This window comes from Dendrobates tinctorius, unplaced genomic scaffold (assembly GCF_039654945.1).
Source record: "Dendrobates tinctorius isolate UK_male_01 unplaced genomic scaffold, ASM3965494v1 ptg000342l, whole genome shotgun sequence".
Classification (NCBI taxonomy): Eukaryota; Metazoa; Chordata; class Amphibia; order Anura; family Dendrobatidae; genus Dendrobates; species Dendrobates tinctorius.
The window spans coordinates 3,224,185-3,241,361 of record NW_027362008.1 but is presented as its reverse complement, the minus strand read 5'-3'; the positions used below and the strand labels follow the sequence as shown (position 1 = coordinate 3,241,361).

General features: G+C 48.7%; 1 protein-coding gene across 1 annotated transcript in view; it reads left to right on the top strand.

The window, feature by feature from the left end:
* Positions 1–17,177, top strand: part of LOC141074951 (uncharacterized) — a 132,676-nt gene that overhangs the window by 102,061 nt on the left and 13,438 nt on the right. The window lies entirely within an intron of this gene.

Genomic DNA, 17,177 nt, shown 5'->3' with positions numbered 1-17,177 from the left:
TTATACAGGACGGCACTGGAGGATTCTGGGTGATGAGAGGAGAGGTGACTGCTGGGACATTATACAGGACGGCACTGGAGGATTCTGGGTGATGAGCGGAGAGGTGACTGCTGGGACATTATACAGGACGGTACTGGAGGATTCTGGGTGATGAGCGGAGAGGTGACTGCTGGGATATTATACAGGACTGGAGGATTCTGGGTGGTGACGGTGTCGTTGTCAGGTTCCTATAAGGTGTCAGGACGTCGCTGTCTATCTCTCCATGGAGGAGTCGGAGTATCTAGAAGGACACCAGGATCGGTACCGGGCGGTGATGATGGAGGCGCTCCGGCCTCTTACACCAGGAGGTGAGTAGATATATAGTCATTCCTGTGGTCTCTGGTTTCCATGTTGATGTCGTGTATAATGTGTAGATTCGTTTGTTCAGTAATACAATGTAGAAGATCCGTAACCCCTTAGTGACGGAGGCAAATTTTAAAAATCTGAGTCACTTTATATGGTAATAACTCTTGAACGCTTTAACATATCCCAGTGATTTTGAGATTGTTTTTTTGTGGCAGATTATACTTTATGGTAATGGTAAATTTAGGTCGATATGTCTTGTGTTTATTTATAAAAAAATATCAGACATATGACAAAAATGTAAAAAAATGCAATTTTCAAACTTTGAATGATTATCTCTTTAATCCAGATAGTCATACTACAGAAAAGCATAAATGAATAACATTTCCCTCATGTCGGCTTTATATCAGCACCGTGTGTAAAATGTTATTTTATTTTTTTTTTAGCCTTTTAGAAGGTTTAACCCCTTTACCCCCAAGGGTGGTTTGCACGTTCATGACCGGGCCAATTTTTACAATTCTGACCACTGTCCCTTTATGAGGTAATAACTCTGGAGCTTCCATGGATCCCGGTGACTCTGACAATGTTTTCTCCTGACATATTGGACTTCATGTTAGTGGTAAAATTTCTTTGATATGACTTGCATTTATTTGTTTAAAAAACGGAAATTTGGCGAAAATTTTACAATTTTCAAGCTGAGAATTTTTATGTCCTTAAATCAGAGAGATGTGTCACACAAAATATTTAATAAATAACATTTCCCACATGTCTACTTTACATCAGCACAATTATGGAAACAATTTTTTTTTTTTGTTAGGAAGTTATAAGGGTTAAAAGTTGACCAGCAATTTCTCATTTTTCCAACAAAATTACAAAACCATTTTTTTAGGGACCACATTATATTTGAAATCACTTTGAGGGGTCTGTATGGCAGAAAATATCCAAAAGTGACACCATTCTTAAAAGGTGCTCAAAACCACATTCAAGAAGTTTATTAACCTAACTTTTAAGTCATAAAAATTATCTTGTAGCAACAATTTTTCTGTAATAACCCACCACGACAGCAGACAGGAGCATGTCCTCTCATCCTAATAGGGACAGGAAATACGAAAGAGGTCAAATAGTCCCTCCTACCTCCATTCTCCAGTGTTTTCCTGTCCCGATAGGGATGAAGAGGTCAGTGTTGGCGGCAGACACGGGATATCTGTAAGCCGGGCAGCAGGAGTTCGGTCGGGTCTCCCCTCCCTCTCCATGATGCTGCTCCTGTCTCCCCAGACTAAGGACATTTTCTTCCCCCAGTCCGCGCCTTCGGGTAAAGTCTGGGGGTTTATGGGCGGGAGGCCTCTTTGAACTCTCCGGGCCCTTTTCCTCCCTCTTTCCTGCTGGTGGCCACGGCGATACGAAGGAGCCTTTTTCCCGGGTTTCCTCGTTGTAAAGGTACGGTCCAAGTGGCAGGAAGTGACGTCAGACGCCGGCCGGCATGCGGTAATCGTCGCTTCCGGGTCTTGCATTTCACGGTGGAGCGCAGCTGGAAATTTGAAGATTGGGTGGATTCTAACTCCACCGGGGAATCCACCTACCAGAGGGAGCGGGGGAGGAGCCCCTCAGGTTGGAGGGAGGCGCTGGTCCAGTCGTCCTATTTAAGGAGCCCTGGACAGAAGGTCAAGCAAGGTAGGACAAACTGTGGTAGCATGGAGACTGAGCCTTCCCGCCCTTCTTCCGTGGAGCCCAGCCCTATTCCGGTCCCTGTAAGTATACAGGCATTGCGTCTTCTCCAGGGTGCAGAATCACAAGGATAGCGATATTACTTTCTTGCAGGGAGCTTAGAGGAGCTTGTCACGGCAGTAAGAAAAACCACGGAGGTGGAGAAGGAGAGACCAGGACATACTGTGCAAGAATAGATCTTCGGGGGCCTCCGATCCAAAAAGAGACTGTTCTTCCCAATACACAAAAATATCCAGGAGCTGGTACTGGAGTAGTGGGAGACTCCAGAGAAGAGACTAAGCACTCCTTCAGAGTTGAAAGAGAGGTTCCCAGTTGATGATGAGACTGCAAAGTTCTGGTCAAAGGTACCCTGTGTGGACGTGCAGGTTGCCTGCGTAGCCCAGAAGAAAAGCTTGCCTGTTATGAATGAGTCACCGTAGGAGGCAGACACAAAAATAGCAGCTAAGTCCAGAAAACCGGAGAAGTTGGCAACTATCAGATTGCAGACCCCTGAACCTAACAACACAACTAGCAGTAGCCGTGGGGGGTTCCTACGGTGCCCTAGACCCCTCGATCACAGCCGGAGAAACTAAATAGCCTAAAGACAGAAAAGGAAATCTAAACTGCCCCAGAGCAGACCCCAAAGTAAAAGGCAGCCCCCAACATATAATGACGGTGAAGCAAGATGAAAAAACACACACACAGATAGAAAGATAGGCTGAGCAAACGATGGGGCCCAAGCTAACTAAAAATAGGACAGGATAGGACAGCTGCTGTCTGCAATCTGCAAAAAACCCTAAAAAGACAATAGCCAACAGGCTGATACGGAAAAAGGCCCTGAAGCAGCTAGGCTTCAAAAACTATATCAGCACTCAGGTATTTTCTGAAGACAGAGCTAAAGGAATTCAGCTCACCCCAGCAGGGAATGACAGAAATCCAGCAAAACAAAGACAACGTACAAATGCAAACGGCAGAGCAGAAAACTTAGCTTTTGGAGAGCAGGAATTCAGACTGGTATCCAATGATCCCACAGAGAAATCACCCGCAGAGCAGAAGGGCGTGGACAGCCTTATATCCAGTCAGAAACTCCACTCAGCCAATCATCATCATTAGACCCAGATGCCTGATAATCAGGCTCACTATCTTTCTTTACTAGAAGAGGGAGTTCATCGGGCCTCAGTGGTAAAGGGGAAAATGAACTCACAACACTTGCCGTTTGAAGACTCCTGTCAGTTGAAGGATCCCCTGGAGCTCAAAATGGAAGGTCTTCTCAGGAAAACCTGGGAGACATTGGCAACCTTGTTAAGCACGAATGCGGTCTCTACATCAGTCGCTAGGTCAATGTCTCTCTGCTGGAAGAACACCTGGCAGCAGGGACCCCCACAGAAGAAATCCTCACCTCGCTTCCCCTTCTCCAAAATGCCACAGCCTTCCTGGCTGAAGCTTCGGCAGAATCTGTTGTGAGTTCATTTTCCCCTTCATCACTGAGGCCCGAGGAATTCCCTCTTCTGGTAAGGAGAGGTAGTGAGTCTGATTATCAGACACCTGAGATTAATGATGATGACTGGCTGAGTGGAGTCACAGACTGGATATAAGGCTGCATACGCCCATTCTCCCTGCGGGTGATTTCTCTGTGGTATCCTTGGAGTCCAGTCTGAATTCCTGCTCTGCTAAAGCTAAGTTTTTCCTCCTGGCGTTTTGCATTTGTGCCTTGTTTTGTTTTTTCTGGATTTCAGCCATTCCCTGCTGGGGTGAGCTGAACTCCTTAGCTCTGTCTTCTGAAAATGCCAGAGTGCTGATTTGGTTTTGAAGCTTAGTTGCTTCAGGGTCTTTTTCCATTTCAGCTTGCTGGCCTATGTTTTTGATAGGGTTTTTTGCCGATTGCAGACAGCAGCTTTCCTTTCCTTTTCTGTTTAGATTAGATTGGGCCCCAACGTTTGCTCAGCCTATCTTTCTATCTGTGTCAGTGTTTTTTCATCTTGCTTCACCATCATTATATGTTGGGGGCTGCCTTTTACTTTGGGTTCTGCTCTGGGGCAGTTTAGATTTCCCTTTCTATCTTTAGGCTAGATAGTCCTCCGGCTGTGTTCGAGGGGTCTAGGGCACCGTAGGTACCCCCCACGGCTACTGCTAGTTGTGTTGATAGGTTCAGGGGTCTGCAATCGGATAGTTGCCAGCTCCTCTGGTTTTCTGGACGTAGCTTCTATTTTTGTGTCTACCTCCTACGGTCACTCAATCATAACAGAATCACCCGCCTGACCGCAGATCCTAGGGTACTCAATTGCAGGAAAGAATTGCAAAAAAAAAAAAGTGTGTATATTTTTTCCTCTATATCTCTGAGGCCGTAGGGGGAATTTTTTTTTCTCTCAATGGAGATGAAGCAATTGTCTGATCGTGTGGAGCAGCTCGCTGCGGAAGCGCGGGGAATTTCCGCCTACCTTGCTCATTCACATGCTGCTGAACCAAAGATTCCTGCACCTGATGTATTTTGTGGTGATCGGTCTAAGTTTTTGAATTTCAAAAATAATTGTAAATTATTTTTTGCCTTGAAGCCTAACTCGTCAGGGAGCTCCGCGCAGCAGGTTAAAATTGTCATCTCTTTGCTGCGTGGCGATCCCCAGGATTGGGCGTTTTCTTTGAAACCAGATGATCCTATTCTGACTAATGTGAACGCATTTTTTCAAGCCTTGGGCTTGTTGTATGATGAACCTAATGCTATTGATCAGGCTGAAAAGACCCTGCTGGCATTGAATCAGGGTCGAGATTCTGCATAATTGTACTGTCAAAAATTCCGAAAGTGGGCGGTACTTACTACTTGGATTGATAATGCCTTGACTGCTCTCTTTCGGAAGGGTTTGTCAGAAGCCGTAAAAGATACTATGGTGGGATTTCCTGTTCCCTCTGGTCTTGACGATTCTATGTCATTAGCCATTCAGGTTGAAAGGCGTTTGCGCGAACGCAAAGCTGCACGAGAGGTGTTGCCACCTGTTGAACAAATGTCTGAACCTATGCAATGTGATAGTTTTGTCTAGGGCGCAACGTCAGGAGTTCAGAAGGCGTAATAAGCTGTGTTTTTTTTGTGGAGATGCCTCGCATATTATTTCTGTCTGCCCTAAACGAGAGAAACGCTTTGCACACACGTTTTCTGTTGGTGGTGTTCAACCTAAGTTTCTTCTGGCTATTACTCTGATCTGCTCCCTGTCCACATTTTCCGCCAAGGCTTTTGTGGATTCGGGAGCAGCTCTAAACCTAATGGACTTGCATTTTGCTAAACGTTGTGGATTTCCTATGACACCTCTGCGGACGCCTATCCCTTTGAGGGGGATTGATGCTACTCCTTTGGCTAAAGATAAACCTCAGTTTTGGACCCAGGTGGTGATGCGGGTCGCCCCAGACCATCAAGAAAATTGCAGATTTTTGGTGTTGCATAATCTGCATGATACCATTGTTCTGGGGTTTCCCTGGTTACAAATCCATAATCCAGTTCTGGATTGGAAATCTTTGTCTGTGGTGAGTTGGGGTTGTCGCTGTGCCCTTAGTGATGCTCCTGTTTTCTCCACCTCTCCCCAGTCACATGATGTTCCTGACTATTTGGCTGACTTTTATGATGTATTTAGTGAGAATGAGTCTGCGTCTTTGCCTCCTCATAGGAGTTATGACTGTGCTATTGCGCTGAACCCGGGGTGTAAATTCCCCAAGGGTCGGCTTTTCAACTTATCTGTACCCGAGCACGAGGCTATGCGATCCTATATTAAGGAGGCATTGGAGAAGGGTCATATTAGACCATCCTCTTCACCCTTAGGTGCTGGGTTTTTTTTTGTAGCCAAAAAGGATGGATCATTAAGACCTTGTATTGATTATCGTGCCCTCAACAAGATTACTGTTAAATATCAGTATCCGTTACCCCTGATTTCGGATCTATTCTCTAGAGTTAAAGGTGCTTGCTGGTTTACCAAGCTTGACCTCAGGGGGGCGTATAATCTTATTCGCATTAAGCATGGGGATGAATGGAAGACGGCGTTTAATACTCCGGAGGGACATTTTGAGTACCTGGTGATGCCTTTTGGGCTCACTAATGCCCCTTCTGTCTTCCAGTGCTTCATGAACGATATTTTCCGAGATTTTGTGGATACATTTTTGATTATCTATCTGGATGATATTTTGATCTTTTCCAAGGATTGGGATTCTCATGTGGAACATATTCGGACTGTGTTCCGGATCTTGAGGGAGAATTCCCTGTATGTCAAGGGATCTAAATGCCTTTTTGGGGTACAGAGGATTTCATTTTTGGGATTTATTTTGTCTCCGTCAACTATTGAAATGGATCCAGTCAAGGTACAGGCCATTTATGATTGGGTTCAGCCCACTTCTTTGAAGGCCCTCCAGAAGTTTTTGGGTTTTGCTAATTTTTATCGGAAATTTATAGCAAAATTTTCTAGTATTGCCAAGCCATTGACTGATTTGACTAAGAAGGGTGCTGATGTGTTAAATTGGTCTCCGGAGGCTGTTTCTTCCTTTCAGGAGTTGAAGCGAAGATTCACCTCCGCCCCGGTTTTGCGGCAACCTGATGTCTCACTCCCGTTCCAGGTAGAGGTGGATGCTTCTGAGATTGGTGCAGGAGCTGTTTTGTCCCAAAAGGATCCTGTAACATCTAAAATGAATCCCTGTGCTTTCTTTTCCCGAAAGTTCTCTCCATCTGAACGTAACTATGATGTGGGGAATAGGGAACTGTTGGCCATGATATGGTCATTTGAGGAGTGGAGACATTGGTTGGAGGGAGCTAAGCATCAAGTCGTGGTCCTCACCGACCACAAGAATTTGATTTATCTAGAGTCGGCTAAGCGCTTGAGCCCTAGACAGGCTAGGTGGGCCTTGTTTTTTACACGTTTTGATTTTGTGGTTTCTTTTCTTCCTGGAACTAAGAATGTCAAGGCAGACGCCCTCTCTAGGAGCTTCTTTGCTGATTCTCCTGTGGTGACCAAACCTGCTACCATCTTAGGCGAAGGGGTAGTTCTTTCTGCCATCTCGCCCGATTTGAGACGTGCTCTGGAAGAATTCCAGAGAGACAAGCCTGAGCGTTGTCCCAGTGGAAAGTTGTATGTTCCTGACCAGTGGAAGAAGAGAGTGATGTCTGAAGTTCATTGCTCTGCTTTGGCTGGTCATCCAGGTATTTTTGGTACTAGAGATCTTGTGAGTCGGTCTTTTTGGTGGCCCTCCTTGTCTCGTGATGTCAGGAATTTTGTGCAGTCCTGTGGGACGTGCTCCCGGTCTAAATCATGCTCCCGCTCTAGTGGGTTGTTGATGCCTTTGCCTGTCCCCAAGAGGCCATGGACCCATATTTCAATGGATTTCATCTCCGATATGCCTGTCTCTCAAAGGATGACTGTTATTTGGGTGATTTGTGATAGGTTCTCTAAGATGGTTCATCTTGTACCACTCCCTAAGTTGCCGTCTTCCTCTGAGTTGGTGCCCCTGTTTTTGCAACAGGTGGTTCGCTTGCACGGGATTCCTGAGAACATTGTGTCTGACAGAGGAGTTCAGTTTGTGTCTAGATTTTGGAGAACTTTCTGTTCCAAGCTGGGAATTCAGTTGTCCTTCTCCTCTGCCTTTCACCCTCAGACCAATGGGCAGACAGAGAGAACAAACCAGACCTTGGAGTCATATTTGAGATGTTTTATTTCCGCTGATCAGGATGATTGGGTTTCATTTTTACCCTTGGCCGAATTTGCTTTAAATAACAGAGCTAGTTCTGCCACTTTGATGTCACCTTTTTTTTGTAACTTTGTGTTTCATCCTCGATTTTCTTCAGGGCAGGTGGAGCCTTCTGCCTGCCCAGGGGTTGACACTGTGGTGGAGAGAATGCACCAGATCTGGGACCAAGTGGTGGATAAGTTATCTCTCTCCCAGGAAAAGGCCCAGCGGTTTTCCAACCGACATAGGACCATTGGTCCCCAGTTTAAGGTTGGTGATTTGGTGTGGTTATCATCAAAAAATATTGCTATGAAGGTGGCTTCTCCTAAGTTTAAGCCTAGATTTATTGGACCTTACAAGATTTTGGAGATTATTAATCCGCTCTCTTTCCGTTTGGCTCTTCCTGTCACATTTAAAATCCATAATGTGTTTCATAAATCTTTGTTGAAGAGGTTTGTTGAACCTGTTGTTCCGGGAGTGGCACCTCCAGACCCTGTATTGGTTGAAGGTAACATTGAATATGAGGTAGAGAAAGTACTGGATTCTCGTCTGGCTAGACGGAGACTCCAGTATTTGGTTAAGTGGAAGGGTTATGGTCAGGAGGATAATTCCTGGGTCTCTGCCTCTGATGTTCATGCTAAAAGACTGGTGTGTGCCTTTCATCAGGCACACCCTGATCGCCCTGGTGGCGTGGTTGAGGGTTCGGTGACCCCTCCTCAAGGGGGAGGTACTGTTGTGAGTTCATTTTCCCCTTCATCACTGAGGCCCGAGGAATTCCCTCTTCTGGTAAGGAGAGGTAGTGAGTCTGATTATCAGACACCTGAGATTAATGATGATGACTGGCTGAGTGGAGTCACAGACTGGATATAAGGCTGCATACGCCCATTCCTCCCTGCGGGTGATTTCTCTGTGGTATCCTTGGAGTCCAGTCTGAATTCCTGCTCTGCTAAAGCTAAGTTTTTCCTCCTGGCGTTTTGCATTTGTGCCTTGTTTTGTTTTTTCTGGATTTCAGCCATTCCCTGCTGGGGTGAGTTGAACTCCTTAGCTCTGTCTTCTGAAAATGCCAGAGTGCTGATTTGGTTTTGAAGCTTAGTTGCTTCAGGGTCTTTTTCCATTTCAGCTTGCTGGCCTATGTTTTTGATAGGGTTTTTTGCCGATTGCAGACAGCAGCTTTCCTTTCCTTTCCTGTTTAGATTAGATTGGGCCCCAACGTTTGCTCAGCCTATCTTTCTATCTGTGTCAGTGTTTTTTCATCTTGCTTCACCGTCATTATATGTTGGGGGCTGCCTTTTACTTTGGGGTCTGCTCTAGGGCAGTTTAGATTTCCCTTTCTATCTTTAGGCTATATAGTTCTCCGGCTGTGTTCGAGGGGTCTAGGGCATCGTAGGAACCCCCCACGGCTACTGCTAGTTGTGTTGATAGGTTCAGGGGTCTGCAATCGGATAGTTGCCAGCTCCTCTGGTTTTCTGGACGTAGCTTCTATTTTTGTGTCTACCTCCTACGGTCACTCAATCATAACAAGAATCCCTCAGCAGAGTAGCGGCTAGATCGGCAGCCCTATCTAACTCAGTGAGACGAGCCCTGTGGCTGAGATCCTGGAGCGGGGACTTAGCATCTAAGATCAGACTATGTTCGATCCCCTTTAAGGGGAAGCATATGTTTGGGCCGGATTTAGATGAGCTATTGGAAAAAGTCCCAGACAAAAAGAAGTCTCTACCAGAGCCAAAGAATGCCAGAAAGAGTCCCAGGAAGAGATCCTTTCGGCCCTCACAGGAGCAACCTTCCCAATACAAAAGCAAAGGAAAAACGGGGAGGTGGAGCTACCCCAAAGGAGGCTGGGGCAGAAATCTTTTTCTCTGCCGTGATCAGCGTCCGAATAAATCCTGATGCTCAGGGAAGAGTAGAGAGTCATATTTCTCACTTCCTTCCAGAATGGTGGGACATATCCACCAGCCCAGTCCTAAGGTCCATCCAGGAGTGGATGAGAATAGAATTTACCTCCTGCCCTCCACGCAGGGTAAGAGTCACCCGGCTCACTACGCAATCACTCCAGTTTGCCCTGGAGTCAGACCTCAGAAAGCTGCTAGCTTCAGAGGCAATCTCTCCGATCCAGAGAGAGAGAGAAGTACAGGGGTCACTACTCCAGACTCTTTCTAATAAAGAAGCCAAACGGATCCCACAGAGTGATAATAAATCTGAAGCCTCTGAATCAGTTTATTCGTTACAGAAGATTCAAGTTGGAATCAGTCAGATCAGCTGTTCCCCTGATAGGGAAAGGCTTCACCATGGCGACAATAGGTCTCCAGGACGCATATTATCATATTCCGATTCACCCAAACCATTGAAAGTTCCTGAGATTTGCAGTTGCCCAGAGGGAGTAGATAGTTCCTTACCAGTTCAACGTCCTTCCATTTGTACTATCACCCTGAATTTTCACCAAAGTCATGTCAGAAGCCATGGCCCATATCAGGGATCACCAGATTTGCATTGTCTCATATCTAGACAACTTCCTGCTGGTGGCACCGTCAGTACAAGTGTTACAGGAACACATACGGATGTCTTCTCAGATACTAACATGCTGGGATGGTTGATAAATCAGCAGAAATCAGATCTAATTCCCTCCACAAGGAAAACTTTCCTGGGAGTCCTCCTAGATTCACAAGCACAGACATCCTTCCTACCCAGAAAGAAACAAATCCAGCTGAAGGCAAAGATAAACATCCTGGGAAGCAGAAGATCGGTGTCCATGAGGTTTGATTTGTCAGTCCTCTGCTCCATGACGCCCTGTATCCAGTCGGTAGCCTGGGCCCAGGTGCACACCAGAGACCTGCAGAGTTATTTACTAGCGGAATGGGACGGTTCCGCCCAATCTTTGAACAAGAAGGTGTCGGTACCAAGCCAGATACGAGTCTCATTGTCCTGGTGGGTCAGTCCAAAAGAACTGAACAATGGAGTGCCTTGGGTCCAGACCACTTCTAGTCACCATGGAGGTGGATGCCAGCAAGAGAGGTTAGGGAGCCGTGGTCTCCCAAACATCCTTCCCAAGGTCTCTGGGCAGGCGAGCTCAGCAGACAGTCTTCGAACTTCAGGGAATTGAAGGCAGTGGAAGAAGCCCATAGAGCAGCTGCTTCGATAGTCCGAGGTACCTGTGTAAGAGTCTAGTCGGACAATATTATTACAGTTGCACATCTTCAACATCTGGGAAATTCGAAGCAAGATTAGCTAAAAGCCATCTCAGCAAGAATATACTCTTGGGCAGAGAAATACCTTCTTTTAATATTAGCCCTTCACAGAAGCCGACTTCCTGAGCAGACGAGATATCCATCCGGGAGAGTGGAGTCTAGAGCCAGATGTTGGCCAGGAGGTGGGGATGCCCAAAAGTCAGTTTATTTGCAAACCACCAGAATATGAAGGTTGCTTACTATTTTTCACTAAAACCGGACGAAAAATGCCTGGGTATCTACACCTTAGCCCATCAATGGCAGTTCAGCCTAGCTTTCGCCTTCCCTCCAATCCCCCTGTTGCCAAAAGTTCTTCAAAAAATAAGAGACGAGCAGACCAAGGTCATTTTAGTGGCACCCATCTGGCCAAAGAGAAGCTGGTACGGTACCATATCAAGCCTAAGCGTAGACGGTCCTCTGATCTTCCCACCAATCTGAGATCTCCTACACCAGGGACCAGTCTATCACCCGGACATAGAGAGATTGCACCTGGCGGCTTTGCTTCTGAGTTCTCGATCCCGAAGGCCAGAGGCCTCTCTAACAGTCATTAACACACTTCAGAAAAGTAGGAAACAGGTGACCAACGCACTATACCAGAAGATCTGGAAAAAGTTCAAATCTTGGTATGCACCAGAGCGGCTGGATCCCTAACAAGCCAATATTGCCCGGATCCTAGATTTTATGCAGGATGGATTGGAGAAGGGACTCAGACCGAGTACTCTTAAGGTACAGGTGGCTGCATTGAGCTCATACTTGACCATACCTTGGCAGATAAAAGATGGATAAAGTGGTTCATGATGGCAGTTACACGACTTTGTCCTAGAGCAATCAGTCTGATTCCCGCTTGGTACCTCAATATCGTCCTGAAGGGATTAACCCTTCCACCATTTGAGCCCCTGTCAACAACTATGGTGGATAGGCTATCCTGGAAGACTGCGTCCCAGGTAGCATTTACTACAGCCAGGCGTGTGGGGGAGTTACAAGCTCTCTGTTAGGAACTTTCTAAATAAAAATAATAATAAAGTGCGTTTGCCACTCGGGGTCCACCGTGCAGTAGGTGATATAACCGCTGTTAAGTGGTGGCAGGAGCAATATGGCGGTAACGCGCACAGGGTTAAACGTCACCCAGGTGCGCAGTGCAATCTGTTAAGTCACAGAGATGCCAAATAGACACAAATACACAGACTGAGCCTGTTGAGGTCACAGTACTCAGTATAAATACACACACGGTATCAGGTCACAGGAGTAGCCCAAGGCGGCGGCACTACGTCCGTCTAGACCTACCGTGTGTGCGGCATCGCAGCTGCGGACGCTAAGGAGAGCTGCTACTGCAGCGCGGCGTGGACACTGCCGCCAAGCGACAAAGCTATGACGCAAGCGCAATGTCGGACGCTAGCAGCTGTGGATGTTGCAGCAGAGGAGCGCTGGCACTGATTCTAACTCAGTCCCTAACCACATATGTAATATCAGAGGGAAGGGGTTTTATAATGAGTCATTCACCAGAATCATACATCCGTCCTCATACACACAGCAGCAAGTAAGTCTATACTAGCGCATGGCGGAACAGCCATGCGCGCCTTTTATAGCAGCCGGGACCTTCCGCAAGCCTCCAGATCTCTGAGATGGACCAATGAGATCTGGAGCGAGACCTGAGCACATGACTCCCCATCTCCAATGGGAGATCGTCCCATGAGCATGCTCAGTAGGAGGACAGAAGGACTTGGCCTCAGGAGAGATTTGCTGCAAGGCAATCTCCTCTGCATTAGATAAACAGCAGGAGAATGCAGAATGTGAGGGTCTGGATCCCTGCGGAGTAAACGCAGAAATCCGACGCCTAACATTACCCCCCTCCTAGGGCCCCCTCCTCCCTGAGCCTTCTGATCCACCAACTTGTGCCCATCAGAGATATAGGCCTCAGACTCGTCCGAAGGCAAGTCTGATGTTCCGGTAGGTGACAGGGAGATCCGGGACAAATGGAAGGCATCAGGGGCGGCAAAGTCGCAAGCTTTGAGAAGGGACCCATGGGAGACGACGGGAGCGGAAGTTAAAGTGTAACGCCACCGTGTGTCGCCAGGCGTCTCCACCCTTCATTTGGAGAGGCTATTCCGAGCACAAAAGGCGCAGGCCCGAATATATTTTTTTAACATCCCGAGCCCTGTGCGGCCACCATTAAGACCCTGCCAGGAGTTTTGTGGTCTCCATATAGCCACAGTGACCACCCTTCCTGGACGCGTGTGCCCACGCGAGAACCTTCGGCTGAAGGCGAGGAGGAACAAGGGTCTTGCCCGGCGGCACAGAGTTTGGCCGTTGCGGGGCACTGTTGTCCTGAGAAACAGCGTGTTGACAATGATAACCGCAACTGGAGTCTTGTGCCGGACGCGCCTGGAGAACGGCGCGAGACACCTCCATGGGCTCTGGGGGTGGAACCTCTGGCTCGGGTAGTTCCAGAGGCTCATAAAAATTGGGAGCCGAGGTAATCTTCCGTTTGGATTGAGCACGCTCCATACCGCGCTCCGAAAAATGGAGGTCAATGCGGGTGGAAATGGCAATCAGCTCTTCCAAACTTGCAGGAACCTCTCTGGTAGAGAGAGCATCTTTAACATGCTGCACCAAACCTCTCCAAAACACAGGGATGAGGGCTTTATCGGACCACTCCAGCTCGGTGTGACGGACTCAGCTTCTGCTGAGCCGAGTTTTTGAGTGGACCCTCTGGGTCGTGGCACCCACCCACCAAGGGCGAGCTTACCTTGTGAGAAACCACCCCCTATACAGGGAGCGTCACGGGCAAGACCAAGGGGGTGAGCCACCACGACTGCTGGGACCAGACGGCCGGCTAAGGGGAACACTATGTGCAAGTGTCTGACAACAAGGACGAGCAGGAAGCAAGACAAGACAAGAGGTAAGTTCAAGGTATCTTCATTAAAAACTTCAGGATAACATTCAGTGCGAATGTGAAAACAAGCAACACGGCCTGGTGCGTGCGTGGGCACGCCAAGGTCCATAGCATGGTACGGGCCAGGAGGCACGCTTGGATACAGGTAAAGGCACAATGGCATCGGACTGGCAACGATCGACACGATCAGGGCATCAGGCTGCGGACATCAGCTCCGGACATCAGGCCTACGATCTCTGGCAGCGATCGGCAAGTTCCGGGCATCCGGCAGGCAAACCAGTGTTCAGGCAAGGAGGCATGACAGATCTCCAGGCATGGTGCGTGTTAGGGAAGACACCAACGTCCAAGGCTAGGTGCAAGGCAGGGTGCGTGTGTAGGGGACACGTCAGGGTTCAAAGCAAGGTGCAAGGCAAGGTTCGTGTGTAGGGGACATGCCAGGGTTCACAAAACGAGACAGGGCGCATGTGTAGAGACACACCAAGGCACAAGGTACATGACAGAGTGCGTGTATAGAGACACACCAAGGTTCACAAAACAAGACAGGGTGCGTGTGTAGAGACACGCCAAGGTACATGGCAGAGTCCTGCGCGTGCAGAGAGACACTCTAGGGTCCAGGGCAGGACCCGTGCTGGGAGCCACACCTCACTGGCCAGTGCACACAGCTGTAACGCCAGCACGAGGCACGGCTAAGGCACAGGAGGCGGGCAAGGGAACCTTCGTGCTAGGAGCCACGCCAGGTTCAAGGCAGGATGCGTGCTAGGAGCCATGCCAGGGTTCAAGGCAGGGTGCGTGCTAGGAGGCACGCCACAGTTCAAGGAAGGGCTGCATGCTAGGAGCCACGCAGGAGGCACGCCTCACTGGCCAGTGCACACGGCTGTACACAAACACGAGGCACTACTACGGCACAGGAGGCGGGCAAGGGGAACCCACGCCGGGGTTCAAGGCAAGGAACAAGGCAAGACAGGGTACGGAAAACAGCAGAAATGTAGGCAGAAACAGAGCCAGGTCAGAGCAAGGACAGAGTCTAGCAGCGGAGCGTAGGCCGAAGCCCAGAGCCGGGCCAAGGGAGCACCTTGGGACTAGACATAGAAACATGCCAGAGAGCACAATAGAACAGAGTACGGAAAACCAGGCTGAGACAAGAAACATGAGAAGTACTACAAGGCTCAGAATAGCAAAGACCAGACATAGCAAAACAGGCAAGGCAGAGAACAGAGGAAAGACTACAAGTCAAAGAATAGCTAAGGCGAGACATAGCAAAACAGGCTAAGACAGAGAACAGCGGAAGTACTGCAAGGCAAGGACAAACATAAGACAAGAGACAAACATAAGACAAGGCACGGGACAAGAGACGGAATACGAGCACAGAGCGTGTGCAGAGACACAAGACAGGGCAGAGTGCAAGGGCACAGAATAGAGGGAGCGACCCAGCAGACCAAACAGCCATGCAGGGAAGCAACACAATAATCAGGCCCTGACCATAGGGAGGGGCGGTCTGATATAGCAACAGTACTTCCGGGTCAGGACCAGGGAGGGACTTCCAGTTCAGATCCTCCAGGATCATAGAGAGCCGTCACGTGATCAGGGATTCCAGACATGCAGAGATGATTGCAGAACCAGACAGTGCTGGAACCTAGGACAGGTCACATGATCAGGGGTTCCAGACATGCAGAGATGATTGCAGAACCAGCCAGTGCTGGAACCTAGGAAGGACACATGATCAGGGGTTCTTGGAACACAGAGATGATCACAGAAGGCAGAGCAGAAACGCAGGCATCTTGCAGCCCCACAGTCATGAGGTGAGCGTGCACACTACTCTAGGGAACATGCAGGATAGCAGACATGAGATTCCCGTGCACACCGCTCCAGGGGTCATGAGGCAAAACAGACATGGCGGACGTGACACTCGGAAGCCAGTGTCCAAAAACGGACGGCATACTGACTAACTGAGAGGGAACCCTGAGTCAAAGCAAGAAGCTGAAGAGAGGTGTCGTGCGTGACCTGTGGACCGAGGAAGACCTGCTTAATAGCTGTTAGAAAGTGAGCAGCAGTCCGAACCTCTGGGTCACCACGCTCCCATAATGGCGTAGCCCACTCCAACGCCTTGCCTGACAGAAGGGAAACAATAAACCCCACCTTGGCCCGCTCCTTAGGGAATCGCTCAGCCAGTAACTCCAGCTGAATAGGGCACTGACTGATGAAACCCCTACAGGAGGCGCCATCGCTAGAAAATTTATCGGGCAACGGGAGGCAGGTAACTGTCGGCGCGAGGGAGGACGTGGACATACGGGAAACCGCGTCTGTGATTGCCTTTGCAGCAGCTTCGGTGGATTGTGCAGCTGAGAGAGCCCTCTCAAGAGTGGCCAAGCGGCCCTCAAGCTGCCGAATACACTGTAAGAGTTGTTGCTGTTCTGCCATCACTAGCCAGACCCTGGCACTAGTATAATGTTAGGAACGGCAGAACGCACTAAATAAAAATAATAATAAAGTGCGTTCGCCGCTTGGGGTCCACCGTGCAGTAGGTGATATAACCGCTGCTAAGTGGTGGCAGGAGCAATATGGCGGTAATGCGCACAGGGTTAAATGTCACCCAGGTGCGCAGTGCAATCTCAGTTAAGTCACAGGAATGCCAAATAAATACAAATACAAAAGACAGCCTGTTGAGGTCACAGTACTCAGTATAAATACACACACGGTATCAGGTCACAGGAGTAGCCCAAGGCGGCGGCACTACGTCCGCCTAGACCTACCGTGTGTGCGGCGTCACAGCTGCGGACGCTGAGGAGAGCTGCTACTGCAACGCGGCGTGGACACTGCCGCTAAACGACAAAGCTATGACGCAAGCGCAATGTCGGACGCTAGCAGCTGTGGATGTTGCAGCAGAGGAGCGCTGATTCTAACTTGGTCCCTAACCACATACGTAATATCAGAGGGAAGGGGTTTTATAATGAGTCATTCACCAGAATCATACATCCGTCCTCATACACACAGCAGCAAGTAAGTCTATACTAGCTCATGGCTTAATAGCCATGCGCGCCTTTTATAGCAGTCGGGACCTTCCGCAAGCCTCCAGATCTCTGAGATGGACCAATGAGATCTGGAGCGGGACATGAGCACATGACTCCCGATCCCAAGAGCATGCTCAGTAGGAGGACAGAAGGACTTGGCCTCAGGAGAGATTTGCTGCAAGGCAATCTCCTCTGCAGTAGACAAACAGCAGGAGAATGCAGAATGTGAGGGTCTGGATCCCTGCGGAGTAAACGCAGAAATCCGACGCCTAAAGATACTTTCACACTTACCGATGCACCAGCGATCCCGACCAGCGA